At 46.0% G+C, this 24,432-nt stretch overlaps 1 long non-coding RNA gene across 1 annotated transcript; it reads right to left on the bottom strand.

The window, feature by feature from the left end:
- Positions 1-591: 591 nt before the first annotated feature.
- Positions 592-21,724, bottom strand: LOC144370919 (uncharacterized). The gene is made up of 2 exons (XR_013431018.1): positions 21,411-21,724; positions 592-2,147 (listed from the first exon to the last, which is right to left on the bottom strand). It is a non-coding gene; the product is annotated as an uncharacterized LOC144370919 (long non-coding RNA).
- Positions 21,725-24,432: the final 2,708 nt, after the last annotated feature.

The following is a 24,432-nucleotide window of genomic DNA, read 5'->3' on the forward strand; positions in this document are numbered from 1 at the left end:
CTCCAAGCAGCCCTGAGGAGTCTCACATGGCAATGAACTAAGGAAGACCTCTGGCCAGCAACCAGTGAGGCTGAGGTGCCCATGGACAGCCCGGGAGGAAATGAGTCCTTCCATGACTCTCCCCAGAGAACCTGCAAGTGGGTCCTCTCCCAGTGGAGCCCACAGAGGAGACCACAGGCCTGGCTGGCGGCTGGAGGAGACGGCCCAGCCCAGCCAGGCCCGGATCCTGACCCACAGTAATTGTGAGGTCGGTAAAGTTTGCTTTAAGCCACTAAATTTGAGTGTAGCTTGTTGTGTGAACATAGACAACTACCACAAATGATGTAAGAGGACTGTCCCAAAGTTACTTAGGTCATGAGGGTGGACTTGGATGCATATAAGAAACCAGCTAGTGCAAAGTAGCAACTGATACAGTCGCAGGCTCCCAGTGAAATGTGATGATGATGTTGATCCTTCTGCTGATGCTGATAAGTCGATTAATAATGATAAACCATATGTAAATAAACAGGCCAAAGGTGCTATATGAGGACTCTGGTCAAGATGAATTTCTAGAAAAATTCTCAAAAATGCATTCATTTTTACAAAGAGAAAGAAAGAAAGAAAAACACCTTTAACAAGCTTCCTGGGGATGCAAAGAGGTTTATCACAAAGGGGCTTCTCAGGCCTGCTCCTTTCAGACTGTGCAGGGCTGGTGCACAAAGTCCACATCTCGCTGGAGGAGGTTCTCACATGGAGAGGATGGAAACACGCACAACAGAGGGAATCCAAAGTCCAATCAGTGAGTTTTTAAAACCTCGTATTTGTATATTTGACGTGCAACCTAATTAGACCAGAGCATCTTTAATTAAGTGTGTCAGTCCCAGTGGAAGTCACAGAGTTCAACGCTAATAAAGCTGATAAAGGTTTTTGTTTCCCAGAATTCTTTTATTTAATGCCTCAACCATGTTAAGCCAATCTGCAACATATGGGCAGTTCTCCCACCATGGATTCATCGTTTGAGTGTTTCTTTCTGTGAATTAATGCAATCAAACTCCTGCCAGTGTTAATTATTTTTTTCCAAGAAGCAAATCCCAGAATTTTGCAATAAGCAGCTGTGATTTACTGCTGGCAGGGCAGCAGAAAGATGGACTCACACGGGCTGCCACTGTCCCGGGCAGATGGGGAGAGGCCTCAGGGCTCCGGGGCTGACCTCGGCTTTTCATGGTTCCAGACACGTGCAGCATCCTCTACTCTGCCAGCAACCCCACCCCTCTAGGAGCATAAATCTTGTAGTTGTCAACGGGTTTCCCCTCTAGAGCTCCTGCTGGTCACTAGAAGACTATATGCCTGGGAGCCTGTGTTAGGCAGGACACACTGCAGACACTGTCTTCCCAGACTCCCTGGTCAGGTCTTGGTTATGGAACGAAACTCCTTAAGACAGAAGTCCTAACCTCGGGGCCTCTCCAGTGTTCCTCCTGACGGCTGGAGTGATTTCCCCATTTTGGCCGTAACTAGTCAGCCCTCCTCCAGGTGTTGGCTTAAATGTCTCTTCTCTCTGTCCACCCCATTTAACAACGATATCAGCCATGCTGATATTCTTTCTCAGTTCCCTGCTCAAGTTAAGCCCTTGGCACACGATCACGATTGCCTGCTCTGTGCACTCATCCGTTTACTTGGTCCTCATCTCCTCCCCTGTAGAATCCAAGCTCCCCGAGATGGGGTCACCTAGCCTCATTTAGGTTGGCGCACCCTGCTGCTGGCCCCTTTGGGGAGATGACGTGGGTGCTCAGTCAATAGTCATGTCATGAATGGATAATGCAATTTCAAAGGGACCATCATGGGTCTTTTTCACCCAGGTTCCTTTCCTGCTTTAGAAATATTAAATGTTCCAAAATCTACAAGCATTATTTTGATGATTGCTAAGGAGAGTCAGCTGGTATCCAATAAAGGAAGAGTAAAAAGGTCAACAAAAAGGCAAAATACGTAGCCATAAGTTTTAGTTAGTGTTTTTTGATGCTATGACCAAAAGATCTGAAATAAACAATGCAAAGCAGGGAAAGTTTATTTTGCTCACAGTTTCTGAGGATCAGTCCATGGTTGGCTGACTCCATACCTCTGGGCCCAAGGTGAGGCAGAACATGGCAGAAGAGTATGGCAGAGAAAAGCAGCTGAGGACATGGCCACCAGGAAGGAGAGAGAGAGAGAGAGAGAGAGAGAGAGAGAGAGAGAGAGAGAGGGAGAGAGAGAGAGAGAGATCCACTCATTAGGGACAAAATATATAACCCGGGGACCTAACTCCGGGCAGCCACACACTCCCTGCCTACAGTTATCCCCTCAGTTACTCCATATCAGTGGACTAATCCACTGCTTGGTTTACAACTCTCACAATCTGATCGTTTCACCTCGGAACATTCTAGCATTGTCTCACACGTGACTTTTGGAGGGTCACCACAGATCCAAACCATAATACCATACTTGGTAACTGGTGAAGTGGGTCAGCATTTAGGAGTAAGCAAAGTGGGATTTGAATTCTGGCTGTGGGACCAGGAGCAAGTCACTCTCTCTCTAATTTTGTCTCCTTATCCATGAGGAATGAGCACAACCGTCCACAAGGAGGTGTGCAGCATGACTGGGAAGCATCACTCTTCAACAAGTCGTCTTCGGATCTGATCTGGAGGAAAATCAATCTCAAGAAGAGAAAGCAGGTGGTCCTTGAAGAAACCTGCATGTGACAGTAAGCAAACACCTTGTGGAACTGTTCAACTCCTGGCAACACATAATTCCCTGCTTGGTGCACTCATCTGTTTACCTTGGCACAGGGTCAGGTATTCTATGGAATGCAAGAGTCCAAGGACCAGTTCTCAGTGGCATGTCCACAACAGCTTTAGGCAGCATTGCGTAATGACTATCTCTACATCACACATTCCTACTTTTCAATAAAAAGATAGGAAAAAAACTAGACTCTGTTCCAGTTTGTCTTCATTCCCACTTTTTGCTCTTCCCAGCATCGCTCCCTTCCCTGGGATGGCTGGGGAGTCAGACACTGGTCCTGAGTTGCTGGGAGAATCCTGAAGTCACGCTATCCATCTCCTCTGGGATAATGAGCGAGCCTCGCAGGCTGAGCCCAGGTACTATGCGCTTTGCTGCCATCTGTCCCAGTCTGGAGGAAGCACGAAGGTTACCAAGGGAGTGGAGACCAAAGGACAGAGAAAGCCAGTGATCAGTGAGCATCTGCTTGAGACTTCAGCCTTCTGCACGTTATCAGTTATGAGCTAACTGGAAGAGATCAAAGGGCTGGAACGCCACGGGAGCCCAAGGAGCAAGTCCACGATGCTTCATGTTTATTCACCCGCTCAGACTTTTAACAGGCATTAACTCAGCCCCCACTTGTGGAAGGCAGGGGTTCCCCTCCTGATTTCTGAGCCCTCTAAAACACAAAGAGGGCACATAGAAAGGAAGGTTCTAGAAAGGAGCCCTCCCCGAGATCTCAAGAACTCAAGTCTGCATCCCCTTAGCTGAGACCAGGGGGCTGACCCCCCAGGCCATGATCCCACATCATCCAGCTCTGTCCACCTTCCACAAACCATAAGCACCCAGAGGCCAAGTCCAGTGGTGGTTCCCCAGGGGACCGCCCAGAGCCCAGCATACCTTTGCCTATGCCTCTGTCTCAGTAAATATCCACTGAGAAAATGTTCTCACGGGGCTCTCCACATGATCACTCTTATTTTTAAAAGCCATTCTGTCCCTTTCTGGGTGGACAACACAGGAGTCTCATCCATCATGAAAGGAAGAAGCCGCCCTTTTCCCTAAGAACAGTAGCTACACGTAACGAACGTGTTCACATAAACCAGCCCCGTGTGCAGGCAGTTCCAGGGTGGGCTCCTCTGCAGTGGACATGAGGGGAAGAGCAGCTGACTTTTCACTGACCCTTTTACTTGTCTCTCTCTGATCCACTCCTAAGGTTGCCCCTCCTCACAGTCAGCCTCACACCCACACACTGTCCTCTAGCCTCCTCTCTGATTCATTGCCCACCCATGGCCTGGCATGAGCTAAATGGTAAAAGCCGGGATCCATTCAATTCCATACATTCGTTGATGACCTGAAGAAGGGCATTTAGCAATATTCTCCTTGATAATGTTTATAATTTTCTATCAAGGAAATTTGATGATGCTCTCAGATTTAATGATCTCGAGTTGAAAAAGAATCTAAAATCAAGAAATCTTATTTTTAAATTGGAAGGAAGGGTTAAATTGGGGGACGTTTTAGGTCCTTAGGGAAAATTATCCCATAGGGACAGGATAAACTTTCATAACTATCAGCAAAAATCAGCATGATTCAGGACAAAATAAAATGATTGAAATGCAAAACGCTTTATGTTGGTCAAACACCTCCATGGAAGAAGGGACCTGGGGATAAGTACTGGGTACAAGCAGAATTTAAGCCACCAGCAAAATATCAGGACAAGTTCCAAGGATTGTTCACCAAAAGTGTTCTCTTTCTCTACTGTGTTCAACCCAGAGAGGTGCAGAATCGAGTAAGACCAAACACTGGGCTGGGCTGGTTATAGAGCGTGTAGACACTGATTCCCCTTGAGGAGGCTCCCAGAGGTCAAGTGGCCTGCCCACAACCACCCAGGGTTGGGCTGGGAGTCAGGTCTCTGGCTGCCACTGTCGTCACCTCAAATGGCAGGAGTCACTCAGCTCTGGGCTCTGAGGAAAGCAGCAGGAGACTGCACTGAGTGTGCTTCCCAACCCCAGGAGAAGTTCACCTGGAAATGGGGTTTATGGCTCCATTTTTCTGTCTGATTTTTCTGCAGTGGTGTCTGGTGGGGAATACAGGAGGAAAAGTGGGTACTGGGAACTGAGGGGGCAGCCTGCTCCCCAGAGCCTGCTGAGGTTATTCAAGATAGCTCCCTGAGACTGTTCCAGGCATTTTCCACTGACCCCTCTGCCTCCTGTTTGACCCTAGTGCTTCTTCACGTGGCCCCTGGTTGATGATCATGGCTCCTGGTTCAGAGGGCCTGAGTATTAAAGCCTTCTTCCTTCGTGATGGATACCACCATCTATTTGTGACTGGCCACACCCGATTAAAACAAATCCCAGGCACTCTTAGAACAGACCCCTAAAACAAAGGAGCAGAAGTGGGAGAAATGCACAGAGGACAATCTAGAGGCCGTGGGCATCTCACTGAGCATTGTGATGCTTGTTGATGATGACCCTGCCTCCGTGGGCAGTGGAACAGCACTGAATGCTTTGAAATCAGCAAGTAGCAGGATCAAGCTACTCAGGATCAGCTCATCAGGACCAGAGAACAGCCATCTCAGCTTTGTGGCTCAGGAACAGAAGTTTCAAAGAGTAGAGGTCATAATGGTTTCCACCCCGAACTTCTCTGTGCTGAGAAAAGAGGGACAATGAGATGCACGTGGGAAAGAGCCTAATCTCTGCCTGACAAAGTTAATCTGTGACCCAGAAACTAGCCTCCCTCGCCAAATCATTAACAGGAACATTCATGCATCCACCTGAACACAGGATAAACTTTTTCTAACAGGTTCAGATGCCAACTCTGAAGGTTTTAAGGGAATTACCGTGATCCCTCCATAGGCTGCCAGTTCTAAATTAAGCCTGATAAACAACTACCAGACAGTGATAAATACCCAGCCCAAACCACAATTAGATCTACCCCAGTGCACTCACCCCGAGCTGCAGGAGGAAAGCTGCGTGCCCCCTGAGCAGACCCGCGCTGTGAATGAGAAAGAGCAAGTGGGCTCTGACTTTACGTCCCACCCCAGAGCTATAGAGAGCTGATTTTTGAACCTCCCTCCCTTGTCCTAAAAGCTCCCTTTGCTATTTTCCTTTACTCCCAGTTTTGAAATTTTCAAACTCAAGAGTAGTGACATTTATTAAGCACAATGTATGTGTCAAAATCTAAGTAGAGTTTCATGGTGGCCCTGAAACACTGAGTGCTTTTAGAAATGTACACATACGTACATTCACAAGATAAGTGTGGTATCTGCGTGGTGTGTTGCTCCTATTCACAATGTACTTGCATCCTAACTAATGCAGAAGCCAAGCTCAGGAGCACAGGTGGTGACGGAGAACCTAGCAGGCCTCTTTGGACTGAGACTGATGAGTCCCACCAAGGATGACTCGAGGTCTAAGGACATGCCTGACCACTAGAAATCGTACCACACCGTAGTGGAGCTCACCCAAGTCAGAGACTAGTCAGGAAGCAAAGCTGGGGAAGGATGAGCGACAGCAGCTATTTGTGGAAATGGAGGGACTAGGAGAGGGAGGGTTTACCAAAGATCCGGTTTAGAGAAAGAGCAAAGGAGTTAGGGTGTGTCAAGAACCCAGAAAGCCAACCAGCTAGGCTTTGGGACTTAGGGACACAGGATTCCCAGAGGGAGCAGAAGGGGCAAGGCTACCAAAACCGAAGAGTGGCTGGAATATGGGCTGAGAGGGAGCGAGGCCACCAGAGCTGTGCACAGAAATGTTCTTAGAAATGCACAGCCTGACCCAGGGAAGAGCGGGTGGGGCTGGTTTCTGGAGTCATTGGCAGTGGATTCAGAAGATTGCATTTCCCCAACTACTCAGTCCCTCCGTGACTAGTAACAATGGAGCCCAGAAAAAGACTCAGGAAGTTTCTCCACCTGCTAACCACCTGGCTTTCCACCTAAAGCAACAATGAGACACATATTCCATCTTTGACGCTGACAAAGCCTCATAGTGGTGAGGGTCTAGGAACACAGGTCGTTAGATACACTGGTGCCACTAGACATTGGTACAGCTTTCCTAGAGGTTACCTTGCTCCATTTAATGTCCATCATTTTTTTTTGATTCACTAATTATATCACTTAAATTTTATTCCAGAGAGAATATACTCATGAGCACAAAGGTATAAAGATATTCACTATGGCCTTGTTGATTTTTTGGTTTTTATAATAGCTTTAAATAAAAATAGATTTTTTTCTCATGCAATTTAATTCATGGAAGGGATGGAGCAGCAGGGGTCAAGTGTCCGTGGGAGCAGACCTGGTCCTCACTGGTGTTCAGTTACCTCAAAACATGAGAGCCATTCCAGGTGTCTCCTGTGACCGCACCCATGTCCGTCCTGACACAGTGGTGCCCATGCTGTAGGTGTTAAACACCCCGCTTTGTGACTCACCCCTCCCCACACCATGGCTCTGTCTCACGTTGGCCACGAGTTCTCCAGTCCTCTGTCGTCTTCTACAGACTCCTCTTGGGCCTCAGATCCCACCAGGCTTCTAGGATCCTCGTGGGTCTTTTCCCCTTGGCTGACTCCTTCATCACCCCGTGGCTCCCCAGCTGGCCTGACATTGCCCAGCTCCTTACCTCCCTCCTCCACACTTTACCTTAGGACCTCTTCCTAACTGCACTCACGAGGCCCAGTGGACTTGGCCTGGGGATTCCGGACTTTGACTCTCTCCTGATTCAGCACTGCAGTGGTGGGTCGGGGACTAAGGGGGTAGGAGCCCCCATCCTCTTGTTCTCTCCCTGCCATGTGCAACCCCAAGTGGTTCAAGTTTCCGCTCTGAGCCCTCCCATCTGGGCCTTTGCTTGCTCACCTAGTTAAAGAAGAATGCGGAAAGAAAAAAAACCAATTGTATTAGAACAGCACCTAATAAGTTCCAAGCCCTTCGTGGGGTGAGATCATATATAATCTCATGAAAAAATGTTTTTGTTATTATTATCATCAGAGAAATCGAGTTTCTTCCTCTAGGTCACAAACTTCAAAGTGGGACTCAGACTATGGCATCCAGAACACACCAGGATCTTGAACCTTCAAACTCGTCGAGACTAACATGAGGATCAGGAAATGATAAAAGGGGAACTAGGCATACCAAACCCTGAGGTGCTCTACAAAACCAGAAGCACTGTTACATTTTTTAAAGAATAAAGAAGGAACACGGCTATTCTCTCACAAGCCCATCCTTCTAGCATCTTCCATTCTGCATTCTGGTAATATTCACCTAACATTCAGAGTTAAAACAAAAGGGCCCATTCACTTCTCAAATGTACTTGTAATTGTTTTTCGATTCCTCCATACACTGCTCCACTGAAACCTCTCTAATGCATCTCTTCCTGGCATCTGTGTCCTGGTTTATCTTCTCCCCACACCCTGTCTGCTCGGAGCCTTATAATGAAACCAAAAGTTAAATGTCTGTAGACTCAACGCCCACAACATTAAAACAATTGGATGGGAAATAATCTCATCTCAGCATGCTGGGAGAGATGTGCCGCGTGCCCATTAGAGTTAATGGGAGTTGCAGCCAAATCAAGGTGAAGCCTCTGCTCCCAAGGGCACGGTGGTGAAGAGAAGAACAGGGGGAGTTTAAATGGAAAAACTCCACGTAAAACTGCATACAGGAGCTCAGGATCCCGAGCACTGGACTTCGTGATAATTAACTACCTTCGAGAGATGGTATCTGGTCCTGGACTAGGACCAAAGTGGGACTGGCTCTTCCACTTCGTAGCTGGGTGACCTTTAGAAAGTCATTAATGCCACTTAGACTTCAGCTTACTCATCTGCAGAAAAGACATGAGCATAGTTCGCAGTTCATGCAACGATGAAAAATTGCATCAGGAAACTAAGCGGTGGCGTCCATGTAGTAAGAACAAAGTGAGTGCTCTATAAGTTGGCTAATTATAATTAGGTTTCTTAGTGGTATTTTCATTATCAGCACCATCATCACAATGAATAGCAACTTCATGACTTTGGAAGAACAGAGGATGTCTTAGACCCTAACATTTTTTTTTTTAATCATATGGCCTCCAAGAACATTAACATCACAAATCATCAAAACCACACATTCACTCCCACCTGCCTCTGACTCCACCCACAGTGTTGACACACAGTCTCTGGCCGTCTCCCAAAGCTCTGAAACATGCACCGTCTTCCTCTCTCAGTAAACAGATGCCCAGCACAGTTGAGCTACGTTCAGTGGCATAGCATTTGCCATATCTGATACAGTGGCAAGGCCAAGATCTTTAAAGGTCTCTATGCAGGCTGAATCCACGTACCCACAGCAGCCCCTTCCCCTTCAACCCCATGCCAGCTCTACAACCCCACACTGAGCACAAGCCACATAGTGCTTTCAGGAAAGAAGGGGCTCATGAACCTAAGGACTTGAATTTTACCCCCAGTCAGTGCAAAAGGCTCTTGTTCTTTGGGATGTCATAGAGGGTGTCGAGGGCCATCCGTGAGTACCTCCAGTCAGCACTCAAAATCCCCAGCTGGATGGATAGCTTCTGAGGACTTTCCTCTGAACCACAGTGAACCAGCATCAACACAGGAGGTCCCAATAGCAATCACAGGGGAAAAAGCAAGCTCCAACTCTTTCAAAAGATAACTCAGTTACAACCGTTTCCGATATACGTGAAAACAAGGAGGTGGCTCCAAAACCAATTCTCTGGTGCTGTGCAGGTGGTGTACGACTGTCATCCCAGTGACTCTGGAGGCCAAGGCAGGAGGATTGCAGTGTGAGGCCAGCCTAGGCAACTTAGAGGCACCCTGTCTCAAAATCAATAATAATGATAATAGTAACAATGGACTGGGGTGTAGCTCAGTGTCAGAGTGCCCTTGAATACAATCCCAGTACCATAAGAAAATCAATACACAAGGAAATCTGGGGAAAGACACAGGAACAACCCAGCCTTGAAAGGCCCACCCCCTCACACTCCATTCTTAGGCTGGGTCCCTGGGATGTCTCACCCTAATTCTGTTGGAACACCCCTTTCCTATGCTCTTAGGACAAAACTCCCAAGACTTGGAGGCAAACCCTCTGTGGCCTTGTGAGATGCTGTGGGAAGTATCTCCTTTTCCTTTTGTGGATCTGCAGAAAGTTGTTCATGACACTCGTTAAAGAGCAGTAAACAGGCCACGTGGGACCACTGCTGGAGACGTAGGAGCCACGGCAACAAGGCCTTGCTGTGGGGAGACAGGCCAGGCTCACCACTGGAGAGCGCTTGGGCAGGAGGACCTACAGCCCTGGAAAGGGGTAAGGGAAGGAGCCAGGAGGCAGGAAGGCGGGGGGCTCTGCTGGCTCTCCCACCTGACTGACCTGCTTCTGAAGGCAGACAGTGACCGGCTGTCACCTGGCGATTGTCGGGGAAGAGAGACCCAGTTCAATCTGCAGGGTGATCAGATGCTGGGAAGTTCTGCTTAAACCCACTTAGCAGGGTTCTTGCTAGAGTTGGAGGAAGAAGAGACGAAGGTGGGAGCCCAAAAGTCAGCCTAGTGGAGAAGTTCCAGGAGTCAGGAGTAGAGACTGGTCCATAGGGAAACTGTGTCAAGCAAGACTCCTCTGTGAATTCCTCTTTAGGGGCGGATTCTTCACCTCTGAGGAGTCACACAGTAAGCCCCAGAGTGTAGACTAAAGAGAAGAAACCAGACAACCAGCAGCATAAACCAGCAGCCCAGCCCAGGGAGCAGGCAGGGAAACAGGAGACTGTGTTCCTGGGGCCCGCTCTGCTCCCTCTCTCACCTCCGTCCCTCCCTCCCACCCCACACCGCTGTCCTTGGTGAGGGGAGGCCTTTGGTTTGAAGTGTCACCCACAACACAAAATATTTTCTTCAAGTTAAATTTGGGTAAACAGGAACCTCAGTCACAAATGAAGAGTCAAAATGCCACCTAAATCCATGCCCTTGGGGACAGGAGCATTCTCCTGCCAACTCATTGTGAATCTCAGATTTCCACTGAATTTTTGAGCAAAGACCTGTTCACCCACCAGCATACTTGGGGTGATTACTAACTTCCCTGGTGCTCAGATAAGGAACCAGAGGCAGGAGGAGCTGAAATTACAGGGCTCTGGGCCAGATAAGGCTCACATGGCAGAGCTGGAACCAAATCCGGGTCTCCTGGTTCCAGTGCAAGACTATTTGTCCTACACCATATCCTCCCCAGATTTTCCCACCAAAAAACATCCCCGTCCCAAAGTTAGGACAAGTTCTCATTTTTATGTCTAGGCTTGTGGTTAGCTTTACTTTGTTTTATTTAAACTATGATTTCTTCCTTCCATCCCCAGAAACATTCAATCTAAAAATGGAGGAAGCCTCCCCTTGAATTCTCCGGTGGGGAAAAAAAAAAAAAAAAGATGGTTTTCTATTCCCTTCTTGGATTCACAAGTAACGGTGGAGACTCCGCACAGCCTCGGATCTCGGCAGCTATTGTCCTCTGTATGTTTTATTCTTTCACATACACCTTAATTTGCCCGGGAAAGAAACAGATATCTGATATGACAAGTGTATGGTTTTTTTTTTTCCTGGAGATCTGATTGTTCATTTTTTCCTTGGAAGGGCCAGAGTGTCTTTCAAAAGTTTCAGCCCTGGGTTTTTGAGAAACTTATCCGTGTGGCATGTCTGTCACTTTTCACAGTCCTCAAGCGAGTCTTGGCAATTTTCACATAATGGCATTTGTTGACAGGTTGTTAGGGCTGACAGTGAATATGTTTGAAAAACTGTCAAGCTGGTGAAAAAAAAATTAAAGAGAGAGCCGCCTTACATTTGAAACAGCATGTTAAACTGTGAGTACGTCCTCAAAATGCAGAAACCTCCACTCTCATCAAGTTACATGCTCACAGTGACAGCCTGAGAAGGTAAAATCCCTAAAGATTAATGTCATCCTGTCACTTCAAAGGTCATAAGGCACATTACCACTAAACTCTATTTATCTGCATAAAATTGAGTTTGCCTTTAATGCCCAATAACAGGTGAATGGAGGCTAGACGTGGCGGTGAGCGCAGGCAAGGGGAGTCAAGGGGTTTAATTGGGCAAGCGGAAGGGTCCAAGCCGTTGGCAGGGAGCCCTGCACTGTGGCATTGCAAGGCTAGTCACCTGGGCCACTGTGGTGGTTGATCTTTAATCAAAAGGGATTCAAGGAATGAGTTAACTACAAGTAATGTAGGGACAGAGGGACAGTGTCAGTTTGCCAGAAGGAGACCCATCATGTCCTGATAGAGTGGACCTAAGGCCAAGTACATGGCGTTCTTCCATGGCCATTCAGAGTGTGGTGATGATTAAGTGTGACTGTCCAACTCACATTGGAGGTCACTGTGTACACAACCCTGGCCTAAATGTCATGCAAGACCTGCCCACTTTGAGAGAAACTAGAGACGTATCCATGAACCCAGGATAAGCACCTGAACCAGGAAATCACAACACACCTCAAAGATTAAGAATGTGGCGGTTCAGACGCTGATGCCGCCTTTTCTTGGTTTGCTCAACTGTAGCTTGCTGGGATGGTCTCAGCTACAGGTCTCCCCTTGTCTGCAGAGATAACCCAGCATCCACTGCGTCAGTTCTTCTAGGATGAAATGCCCAGTACATGGATGGAGGCTCAACTCTGGCCATCAAATAGATTTATCTAAAACTCAGCTATCCCTGCATTTCCAGTAGTCATAGGTGTAGTCCCAAGTTCATCAGCAACTTATTTAAACTCTCTGTGACCCAATTTCCAAAGGAAATCCTCTGGAGGGTGGAATAACGGTATCTTTAACATCGAGTTAACCTGAGGATCAAACTTGAGATCATATATGTACAAGCATCAGGCGAGTCCTGTGAATAGTAGGTACCTAACATTTTTGTTTGAAAGTCATGGCTTCCTAAGGGAACCGAGGAGGTCAAAGTCGGAGAAGTTTCCACCAACTCTGTTTAGTGCTTTCAATGCACTTCTTTCCTCTAAAGTAAACCCATCTCCTTTTAAGACAAGGTGTCTCTCTCAAGCCACAATGCAGCTTCTACCAGCATCTCTGGCTCAACGTGTGCCCAGGCACGCTGTTTAAAACCCTTCAACCGCTGGGTTCAGAATGTGAGCGTTTCCACCAGGGCCCCCTCCAGCATCTGAGATCCAAGCAGCCTCCCAGACTTTGCAAGCTCTGCAGGATGCAATTTAATCAACCAAGAGCTCCGAGGGGCTGGCAGAGCATCATGCCTAAGGCGCAGGCCGGCTGTCTCCTCCCCACTCGGGGAAGAATTTGTTGTACAAGGGAGTCAAGTCCGATTTTACAGGGCTGTCTCTGAGATTACCCAGGGGGTGGGCAGAAAACTGACAACAGAGGAGTTTTCGAGCCCTGGGATTCGCCTTTGCAGCAAGAGGCTCTAGCTGGAGCAGGGGTTGCCAAGGCCAGACAGTCGGAGTGAGCCCCTCGAGAGACAGCGAAGAGCAATGCAGAGCACAAACAGCTCTATTTTTTAAGTGAACATACTTTATTAGATAAAGCATGACAAACACAGAGAAACGTGGACAAGTCAGAAAACAATCTTACGGATTTTTTACAAATTTCCCACTTTCTTATTACCAGATCAAGAACAGGCAGAATGTGAGCCCCAACCATCTTGTTACCCCCCGGTCTCCAGCCCATTCCTCCTCAAGGGCAATCCTTCTCCTACCCTCTGATGGGCTTGCTTCTCTCTGAACGCCACATAAATGGGATTGCGCTCTGTGGCCTTCCTTCTGTGGGCTTCCTGCACTTAACGGTAGGCTCGTGAGACTCACCCACACTGCACTGTGCAGCACAAGGTCATCCCCAGAGAGCACTCCACCGTGGATGTGCCTCATATTTGTCTCTGTGTTCTGCTGTCAAGGGACATCTAAGTTGTTTCCAGGTTGTGACTCATGTGAACGGTGTGTCTGTGAGTATTCCTGTACACGTGTTTGGGGGCACGTACGTATGCACTTTGGCTTGGTGTACACCTGGGCTGGAATTGCTGGCTCAGGGTAGGCTGGAGTCTAGCGGATGCTGTCAGACAGCTTTCCAAAGTGGCTGCGGCATCAGTCACTGTGTGTGGTAGTTCCGGTTGCTCCCCATGCTCCCCGGTGCTTGTCAGGCAGAATGTTGGTCCCTCCAATGGGTGTGAAGTCAAGCTGTGACTATGGAGGTTTGGGTCCTTACCTAGCTCTTCCTTAAGCAGTTTATGAACTTTCACAAGCTCGAGTCTTTCAAAGGCAATATCCCTATTTTTCACATTAGGAAACTGACCTTAAAAGAAGTTAAGCTATTTGCCCAAAGTCACCTAATCACTATGTGCCTGAACTGAGATGCAGTCACTGTCAGAGTGACTTCCAAGATGTGGCTGTTGCCGTGGTATTCTGTGACTCTTGATTGATCCTTGATTGATTTAAAAGACTGACGGTATTCTCACAAGACCTTTGAAAACTTCAGCCATAACAAGGTGCCTTAGCTCAGGCTGCTCCCCAAATGATCACAGATGGAGCAGCTTGGACAACAAACACTTATTTCTCATCGTCCTAAGAGCTGGGAGGTCCAAGGTCAAGATGCTGACCCATCTGGCTCCTGGTGAGGTGCTCTTCCTGGTTTGCAGGTGGCTGCTTTCTAGGTGCATCCTCACTTGGGATCGAAAGGGAAAGGGAGAGAGACAGAAAGGGCAAGAGAGAAGAAGAGAGAGAGAGGCAGGCAGCGAGCCTCCATCATGGAGCCCCCATTCTTTACCTAAATACCCCCCCAAAGGCCTCACCCCATACCATCATCAAGAGTTAGGGATGGAACACATGAATTTCGAGGGGGGCATAAACATTCCATTCACAGAGAAAGGCAGTCCACCCGGTCAAAAACCACTCTGTATAAAGTGGGCAATTTGAAAACTAAGCCACTATCTGGGGGAAAAGGCCAGGAAAAGGTGGTTCCCACGACATGCACCCCAACGTGAGATGCCAAGGGTGAGTCTTCCCGGTGGTGTCCAGACGAGGCCAGCTTTCTCAGCACTTGCTGGACCAACTGGACCTGCGTGGGCTTTGGTTTCTTTCATTGCAAAGAGACCAAGAGATAGAGTTGGAGCAGGAATTACCCAAGGACCAAAAGCTGGTTTTCTGGTAGGAATCTCCAGGAGAAGCTCCAACTCAGAGGCCAACAAAGGAACGTTGCCCTTTAACATCAGTCTCCACCTCTGCTCCCGCTGAGGTGAAGGGGCAGCTTGAGACAGGAAGCATGTCAGCCTGCCCAGGCCCTCCCCACATTCCCAAGAAGATAGTTCCCAAGATCCAAATGGACCACAACCTTAGCCCTCCCGCCGCTTCCCAGTCTGGGCTTCGAGGCTCCCCTCAGCTCCAGGCTGAGCCTCTCCCTGTTTTCAGACCCAAGGCGCCAGCTGAGCTCCCCGAAGTACTTCTCTTTGACTTCCACCTGCCTTCACCCTCTCACAAAGCTTTCTTCTGCAGTTCGGCTGTGACCCCTTGTCTCTCTCCTCTTTCCATCCCTGACCTGCCCTTTTTAGTCTAAAGTTCCATCATGAAAGAATCCTTTCACAGATCTGGGGAACGTCGCTCTAGTATAGTCTGAGCTACGGAAGATCTTGTGCTGGGTGTGAAGATAAACGGGAGGGATGATTACAGGGCCACACTCTGGGAAGCACACAACCTGGCGCAAGCACAGAGGCCTCGGTGCTACTGAAATGAAAGAAAAATCAAAGGAACAGCGTAAAGACGAATACGAAAAGTTCTTTTGCATAATTTTCTTTTAAGGATCAAAAAAAGAAATATAAGTGAATGGAACAAGGCCAGTACCTATATATTTGTCAAAATAAGAAAATTTTTAACTTTTCTGTTTCCCATTCTTACCAAGATCATTTGGTTTCTGAGAAGGTTAGCAACTTCAGATGTCACAGGTGTCAGGAGTAAAATAAGACCTCAGCAGTCTTAACACCACCAAATTCCAACCCATAATCTACCTCTAAGGTGTGACCCTGGAGGAGGAACGGGGCTAGGAATACAGTTATGCTGCTAACCTGGGCTGGAAGGGGGACAGCTATGTAACATCTCAGTCACTCAACCCCTACACTGGATGTCCCCAAGCCATCTAGTCTACCACCAGTGGATACCAGTGGATCACCAAAGAATTCATGCAACCTGGAAGCCTGTCTACCACTTTAGCCCAATTCAAGAAATACTAGGTAGATCTAAGAGTTTAACATTGATTCTTCTGGGTTTCTAGACCCTTTTCAATATGCATGGGTGATCCAGGGGAATTTCTCAAGAAGAACATCACTCATCAATGTCACACCAACATTCTTTACCCACCCTTTTCCTAAAGCTTCCTCTCCCCTGCACCACCCTTGAACTGCCCGTGGTCCTTAAATCTGATGTCCCTACTAAAGCCTCTGTCGGCAGCCCTACTGTACAAATGGTGACTGTTGAGAGCCACAGCCAAAGGGGATCCAGCTGCCAGGTGACCCTTTCACAAGACGCCCAATGAGCCGTTATTTAAATTCATCATGTCCTTGCTAATTCTAACTCTTCTCACGAGAGTTCTTCTGTATCAGCAATCACAGCTTACAAACAGAAGCCAGACGATTTCAGTGAAATAAATTTACGCTCAAGACACGGACCATATCATTGTTTCAAGGGAATTTGTATTTTAAAGGGTACTTTTTAAGCCCACTCAATCTCTCGTCCTGAAATGTGAGTCAACATGGCTAAAACACTGCCAGATACTATAAAGGGTCTGCATTTAGGGTGGAAGTGTGTTCCCAGCACATCAGACCACACCTAGAAGTGAACACAGACTCTGTCTTTGTTAGGGTGGGCAGAGGGTTTGGGTGGGTCATTGTGGCTGATATTTAAAAAAAATTGATACACACATATTTTTTTTAAATATACAATATAGTGTTGGTCACAACATTGTGCAAGGCATCCACAGAGCATGAATGTTGGGACAGAAAGAAGGGAAGTAAACACAGAGCTTCTCCTCCGTTCTGAGCATGTTAGATGTCACAGGGGTGCAAAGGAAGAGTCTCTGTGCTGCCCCACCTGTGCGCAGGTGAACACAACCATCTCCCTTTGGAGACTGGTAGCTCTGGTTCTAGGTTCACCTTCCCCATATGAATTCAGGTTAGAGTGTGCCAATGGAAGGAATTTCCTATGAATTTGGATGTGGCCTGAAAATGGAAGTGTCTTTGGAGACGGGAAATATGAAAGACTCTTTAACCACTTGTGGAATCTAGAAGGTTTGTGAAACAGGATATTTCTCTAAGCAGCAATGTCATATACCAACGGGCACTATTAATATGATATGCCACTGGCCGGTAATCTCTGGAACAAAGCTCCCTGGTAAATAGGTATGAGTGTTTCTAGGTGAATCTATGACAAGCACTTAACCAATTATACACATTTGAATTCTATCACTGAAATGATTAAGCATGGAAGGTATATGAAAGACAACTTGGCAATGTGTATAAACAGCCTTTTTAAAATCCCATACCCTTAGATCTCAAGCTTTGTGTATGACAATATGTCTTAGGCAAACAATGAAGGCAAGAATACACATACACATGCGCAAAGATGCTTTTTGCATTATTATTTACTATATTGCTTAATTGTAAAGCCATGAATGCTGAAGAATCTGACAAGGAATCGTGAGGTAAATGACTGATTGAGAGAAGCCAGCTCAAAGGGATTAAATAAAAATTTTTTTAAGAAAATATCTAAATTTTTTTAAACATATAACATGGTTCACAGAAAAAAAAAATCACTCAGGGAATAAGAAAATATTTTGTTCCAAATGATAATGAAAAACAAAATGTTTCAAACTTTTGAGATGCACCTAAAGCAGAGATTAGAGGTGAATTTATAGCTTTAAAAATATTTTAGAATAAAATGATCTAATGTCAACAATCCATTGCAGGACAGAAGCTAGATAAAGAAGAGTGAATAGGTTAAAATCAAATGATCAGAAGGAAGAAATCATAAAGAGAGAAAATTGATCAAATAAAAATTGAACAACAGGGAGAAATTGAAAAAAAAAACAAAAGATTAATAAAATTGAACACCGCTAGTAAATTTGATCAAAAGGAAAAAGAAAAAGAAAAACAAGAATTACCATCATGAAGAGAGAATGAGGACGGATCCCACACACATTTAAATGACGAGGAACTGTTGGGAAAGAATGCATGAAAATACCTTTAAAAACACAGATGAAAGGGCAAATTCCTTGTAGGACACGAATGACCAGAACTTCATAGACACAGAGGAAATAGTGCTTCATCTGTTGGAAACTGAAGTGTGAAACTTTTATATAAAAAAATTCCAGGTCTACCTGACTTCAGTAATTAATCCTACCATGTTTTTAAGGAATAAATTTTACACAGACCCTTTCAGGAAATAGGGAAGAGGACAGCTCCCAACCATCACACAGAGACAAAAAGAAAATAAAAGAGAAAAGAAACAAGAAGAGAAAAAAAACTGGGGGCCAATGCATTTTATGAACTAGATGTAAAAATCCTAAAGAAATTAATTGCAAATAAAATATAGCAATTTCTTTCAAATCATATATAATAACTAAATGGATTTTATCAACAAACATGCAAAGGTGGTTTCATAGGAGAAAAAATTCATCAAGGTAATTAAGCACATGAGGGAAATAGGCCTGATATCCATCATCACAATAGATTCAGAAAAGTATGTGAACAAATTTAACTTACATTCATCATTTGAAAAAGAAAGAAATGGCTCAGTTTGATGAAAAGCATCTACACAACAATGACCACAAATAACAGCATACTTAATGGTACAAGATGCATTTTCCCCTCAGATGAGGAATGAGTCAGGGATTTCTGCTTTCACTACTGCTATTTAATATTATTTTTCTGCAAGGCAAAATTTTTAAAAAATAAGGGAATATGTATTTGAAATAAAGGAATAAAAATGTCTTATTTTCATGTGAAATAATATTGTACATTAAAAATCTTAAGAAAATTTTAAAGCAAGTTCAAAAACTATTAAGTGAATTAGCAAGATCACAGGACACAAGGTAAACAGAGACAAAAATGCATTTCAATATACCAGCAATGAGCAATTTTTAAAAACTTTAAAATTATGCTATTTACATACTTAAAATACTTTACATACTTTAAATACTTAAGTATTTAAGATATAACGTATGTGATAAATTTAACAAAATATATGCAAACCTCCCTAAAAAAAGTCAACACATTGCTGAAACTAAAGAAATTCCTCATAAACAGAGACAAATACTATTTATGGATTTAAAGATAATATTACTAACGTGTCAAGTCTCAATTTGTCCTATAGATCTAATAAAATGCAAATCAAAATCTCAGCATGTGCTAGTTTTAGAAATTGACAACTGAATCCTGAAACACATATGTAAATGTGTGCTACATAGATCTGTGCAGTCTCAGCCCAGGATGGACATGCAGATAGATGGGACAGAAAGGTCCTCACACAGAGGGATTTGACAAAGCTATCCAAGAAATTCGATGAGAAAGGAGCCTTTTAAACAAATGATTCCAGAAGAGCCTGATATGTAGTTGGCAAACATGAACTTCAACCTCTACTTCAATCCACACATGAAAAGCAGTTCAAGGTGAGACATAAGCTAAATGTAAAAACCAAACTATAAAACTTCTAGACGAAGACATAGGAATCATCTTTGCAACTCAAGATAGCATAATCATATAATAATTGTAAAATGAAAAACAAATGATGTTCATAGACTTAAAAAAAATGAAAAGTCATTGAATATACCATTACAAAAATGTCTAGACAAGCCAGAGACTGGAAGAAGGTATTTGCAAAATAGGGATCTGATGACAGTGACTTACACCTGGAATATACAAATCAATAACATATATACAGATAACCCAGATTTAAAACTAATGGAAAGCTAGCAAAATACTTGAGTAGACATTTTATGAAGAAAGACATTCAAATACCCAATAAGCACATGAAAATGTGTCCAATATCATTAATCTCTAGAGAAATACAAAGTGAAATGAAACCAAGTACCAAACACAAACACTAGAAGAGCTCCAATTAAAAAGCTGTCGCCTGCAAATTTGGAGAAGTATGGAGTAAGCAGGACTCCACACACTGCTCGTGAGAACGGACCAAGAAGGGGCAGCTAGAGAAGGAAGAGCCCTCCCAGAACCACAGGCCCCTCTGACTTCTCTGCAGCAGTGAAACTCCTCAGCCTTGGAAGATGCTGCTCTGGGGGCAAAGAAGAATGTGGACGGGATCACAGGCTTCAAAGTCACACAAACAAGATGGTTCATGTGCCGGCAAAGGCATTCACATACACAGCGACACTGTGCACAAGGAACTAAACAAGGGTGTGATTGTTTATCACCCATAAACTCCTCCCTGAAACAGGTCATTTCAATAATGCACGTTGACCTAATGAATGAATGGATTGAGGTATTAAGAGACGTGTCACATGGTGGTAGCAGGAACCTTGGAAGTGAAATCCCTGGTGTGTTAACCCCTGTAAGCCCCAGCCTCTGGATCAGTGCACACCACTCTTGTTTACTTATTTCCCAATCTGAATGGACACTGCAATGGGGAAGCCCTAGACGTGGACCAAAGTTCTAATTCATGTTATTCCTGCAACTGTACCTGACAAGCTTTGGAAGTAGAGTGTGCACGCGTATGTACACACACACACACACACACACACACACACACACACACACGCACACAATCTCAGAAAACCAGTGTTTGTCCTAAACAGAGCTGAGGGGAAAAAGAAGCAAGCCTGAATTCACCAGTCTCCTCTGTCTCTCCTTCTCGGTGAACCGATGCTCTCCTCCACAGAAAGTATGTCTTACCGAAAACGAGTACTGGTTTCCAAAAGTGTGCCCCACGGATTGTTAGCGTAAGCCACACGGAAAGCATAGCAGAATAATCACTGAGGAACGTTCCAAGATTTGCTCATAAAATCAGTAATTTTTTTGTCATTCATTGCCATTAACAAGTAACTTGTGACCTAATAAATGTCACAATCCATTTCCTTTAATTAAAATAATAAATATTGTGCAGTGACACAGATTGGCATTTATGCCTTAATTTCTGTGACGTGGGATTTATAACCGAGGCTTTCTTTGAGGGACTCCACAAATAAAGGTTATTAAGCTGCCACAAGATGAGCTGCAGCTCAGGTTAATGAAACTGGACAAGGAGGGGCAGTGACAGATGGAGCCCTCATCCATGAAGAAAAAAGGAATCCCCACCCAAAGCAAGATGCATTCTTGGACCACAAAATGTGTATTCCATTATTCTAGACAGGCCAGCTTTGAGTATTGGAAATAGACACTGGGAGAAACACCAGTCCCACTGCCACCCCTGCAGGGCTGGCCCGAGTGTGGCTTCTCCGTTCTCCTGGGAATCACCGTGGATCATTTTGTAGTCCATTCTATGGAGGCACAAATTAGAGGGTTTTCAAGTAAAGATAAAAACTATTCTGTCCTCTGCCATGTGAGTCTGCTACCAGAGAAACAAAGTATTGCAATGTCCCAACCCCCTGCTTTGAAGACGTGGTCCTGGATTCTAAAATAGAAGCAGCTGCACTTCCCAACAACAAAAAACAACAATAAACAAAAAATAGGAAGGTAAGCTGGACAGCATTTCCCAAAAGAAAAAAAAAAAAAAAAAAAACTCTCCTTACCTATGGGACTCTGGGGTGCTCCAAGCGAAGACATGAATCCCGTGATCTCAAACTGAGCCATCCCTGGGTCCACACCATCCCCAGCGGGTCCAGTCCAGCCACCTGCAAGACCCCCAAGATCCCAGAAATGCAGTTCCATGAACTGGACTCCAACTGCTCCCAGGTCAAACGCTCCCACTGCTGCTGCTCAAAGCCTCCAGGAAGCTCTGGGTGAAGTGGAATTGTACCTGCCCCCTTGAGGTTTATCTCTGTGGATTTATTGACACCTCAGGACTGCAGACACCTCAGCTCATGTCACTCCAAATCCTGCTGAAAGCCACTAGAGGGGTGCTGAGCTGGCTACCTGGCACTCCTCAATTACTGGGCCAGAAGTAAGGCCCCGGATCCGGGACACGGCGCCCAGCCCTGCACACCACTCATCCCAGCGGCCGCTCTTCACAGTAGCTAATCTAAAGTGCATCTTCTACCTGAGGCTCAGGAACAACCGAGGCCAATTTCTGAAATGCCGTGTACTTTAAAGAAAGGAACGGAAATACAGCAACTCTCAGCTGGAGGAGTGTCGCCTCTAGAAGCCACAGGAGCTGAGTTCAGATGCTAGTTCTCCCACATACTGGGGAAAATGGACACAGCAGGGGTGGACAGATCTGGGTTCCCCGGGGCAGAAACAAAGTAGGTCTTCCTATTCCCTTCAGTCTCAAATCTGCAACCTGCTTCTGCAGGTGTGTCTCACTGCCTCTTACAGTGTTTGGGATCCAGCCAAATGTCTTTATTGTTTTACTAACTAATAACTAAAACCTATGGCATCAATCCTGTAGGGCAAACCTTGCATTCAGGCTGCCACGGGAATGCTAACATTTAATTCTCAACAACTTTTTGAAACAACTAGAAATTATCATGTCCATTTTAAAGAAGGGGACTTTGGTCCTGAGAGAAGCCTAGCAGCCAGACAAAGGCTTTAAGCTTAGCAAGTGGTGCAACTGGGATTTGGGTCTAACCACTGACCTCAGAAAAATGCAAACCAAAGTGAAGAGTCAAGCAGAGAAACAGAGGTAAAGGACAGGAGGGCACAAGGACACTTCACCGGGTGATGCTTCTCTCAGCCTCGTGGGTCGCTGAGCTGGTTGTTCTGAGTCACAGGAACATCACGAGACTGAGTTCCCCAAGTGGCCCGAGACACACTCCAGGCCAGTTTACACCATGAACTCCGTCCCCTTCCTCTGTCTTGGTTGGCAGCTGTCAAGGTCAAGCAGACTCCCCTGGGTCAGGAGGGACCACGTGGAAAAGAGGCGCGTCATCTTTAACTGTCAGCGACGTACCTGGTAAATGGTGTGCGCAGGCTTTTCAACAACGCAGCCGACCAGTCCTCTGACGTCATTTTTCTATCAGGCTTTGCCACAAAATTGGAAACAATCTGAAAAATCCCACAGATTAAAGTACAAAGCCCCGTGAGCCACCGCACCGCTGTCTGCCTAGGGTATTTTGGGGGGTTCTGCCCGCCCCGCCTGCCGCAGAGGCATGACAATTGAACCATTCAGCGTTTTCCTGCCCTGAGCAGGCCCCTGATGCTGTCCCTGGGACTGTTAGTTTAAGGAGTGGGGAGGGGGTAGCCATGGTTGGGGCCTACTTCAAGGGACATCAGGATGATTCAGAAAAACAAACTGTTTCCTTCCAGCAGGACCCTGGCTGGTCACAGGGATTGAGTGCTTCGGGTCTGGACCAGGCAACATGAATCTCCTGCTCACCCGTGATGAAAGGGCATTTATCCTAAGACAAAACCTGGCCACAGCCCGGTGCCTCCACACAGTGTAAATCTCCAGGCCTCTCAGTCAGGAATACAGCAGCCTCCGATCATGGAACGAGCAAACGACTCCGTGGGCCACCGCACAAGCCATCAGTGAAGGACTCAGCAGAGGCCAGGTGCATGTTAAGCACTGAACCAAAACTGAGGTTTAACTGGTAAGTAGTCAACCCAAGGAAATGGAGTATTTTCAATATAACCTTACCCTTATGCTTTTATTTTCAAAACTTTCAAACACACAGGGAGTTGGGGTGGGGGGGGGCAGCAGAATCCTCCCATGCCACGCGCGGGCTTCAGCAATCAATTGACTCAGGGAAATCCTGTCTCATTTGTATCCCCACTTACTTCCTTCCCACATTCGGATTTTTGTGAAGCAAATCCGAGACACTGCCTCATTTCATGCATAAATCTCGATTATCTTCTAAGTAGCGTTCAAAGATAACTCTCTCGCCCCCTCTCCCCTCCCCTGTCCTCCTTCAGACTTTCGTCACTGTTGTCAAAGGTTGAACAGTCACCTCAAAAAGACACAGCCAAGTCCTAACCCCCAGAAATTGTGATGTGGTGACCTGAGTTGGCAAAGGGTCTTTGCAGATGCAATCAATTAAGGATCTCAAGATGAGGTCAACTTGGATTTAGGGTTGGCCCCAAGTTCAAGCCAAAGTCCTCAGAAGGGAAAGGCAGAGGGAGGTGTGGGAAGTTCAGGCACACAGGGGCAAGGCCCTGTGGAGACAGGCAAACTGGAGGGACAGAGCCCCAAACCAAGGACAGTGAAGAGAGTGAAGAACTTTCCCAACAGTCAGCTGAACACAGTGCTCTTGTGCTTAAAAGCGTACAAAGGATTTGGTCACCAAGAGCATATCACTGGGATCCCTTGATGATGCTCAAGGCCACTCCCCATTGGCCACTGTCTGTCCTAAAGTCTCAGCTCCGGTTATTTCTCAGCATCCACTGACCCTTACCCTCAGAACTGCTATGGAGTCCCTGGTCCTGCAAGGGTCCCCAGTCCTCATTTCTTTCCCTCCTATGCTGTCATTTGAAATCTGATCACTGAGACTTCCGTTGTGCTACAGAGAGCCTAATGGCCTCACCAGGAAATCATCTAAGATGCTCTAGTCCAGGAGGAAGGACAGATGGTTCCCCTGAGGAAGGGCTGGACAGGGAGGCTGTCTGAATAGAGTCCGTCTCATCTCCCCAGGGAAAAACAAATAATGTTAGGACGGAACC

This window comes from Ictidomys tridecemlineatus, chromosome 15 (assembly GCF_052094955.1).
Source record: "Ictidomys tridecemlineatus isolate mIctTri1 chromosome 15, mIctTri1.hap1, whole genome shotgun sequence".
Classification (NCBI taxonomy): Eukaryota; Metazoa; Chordata; class Mammalia; order Rodentia; family Sciuridae; genus Ictidomys; species Ictidomys tridecemlineatus.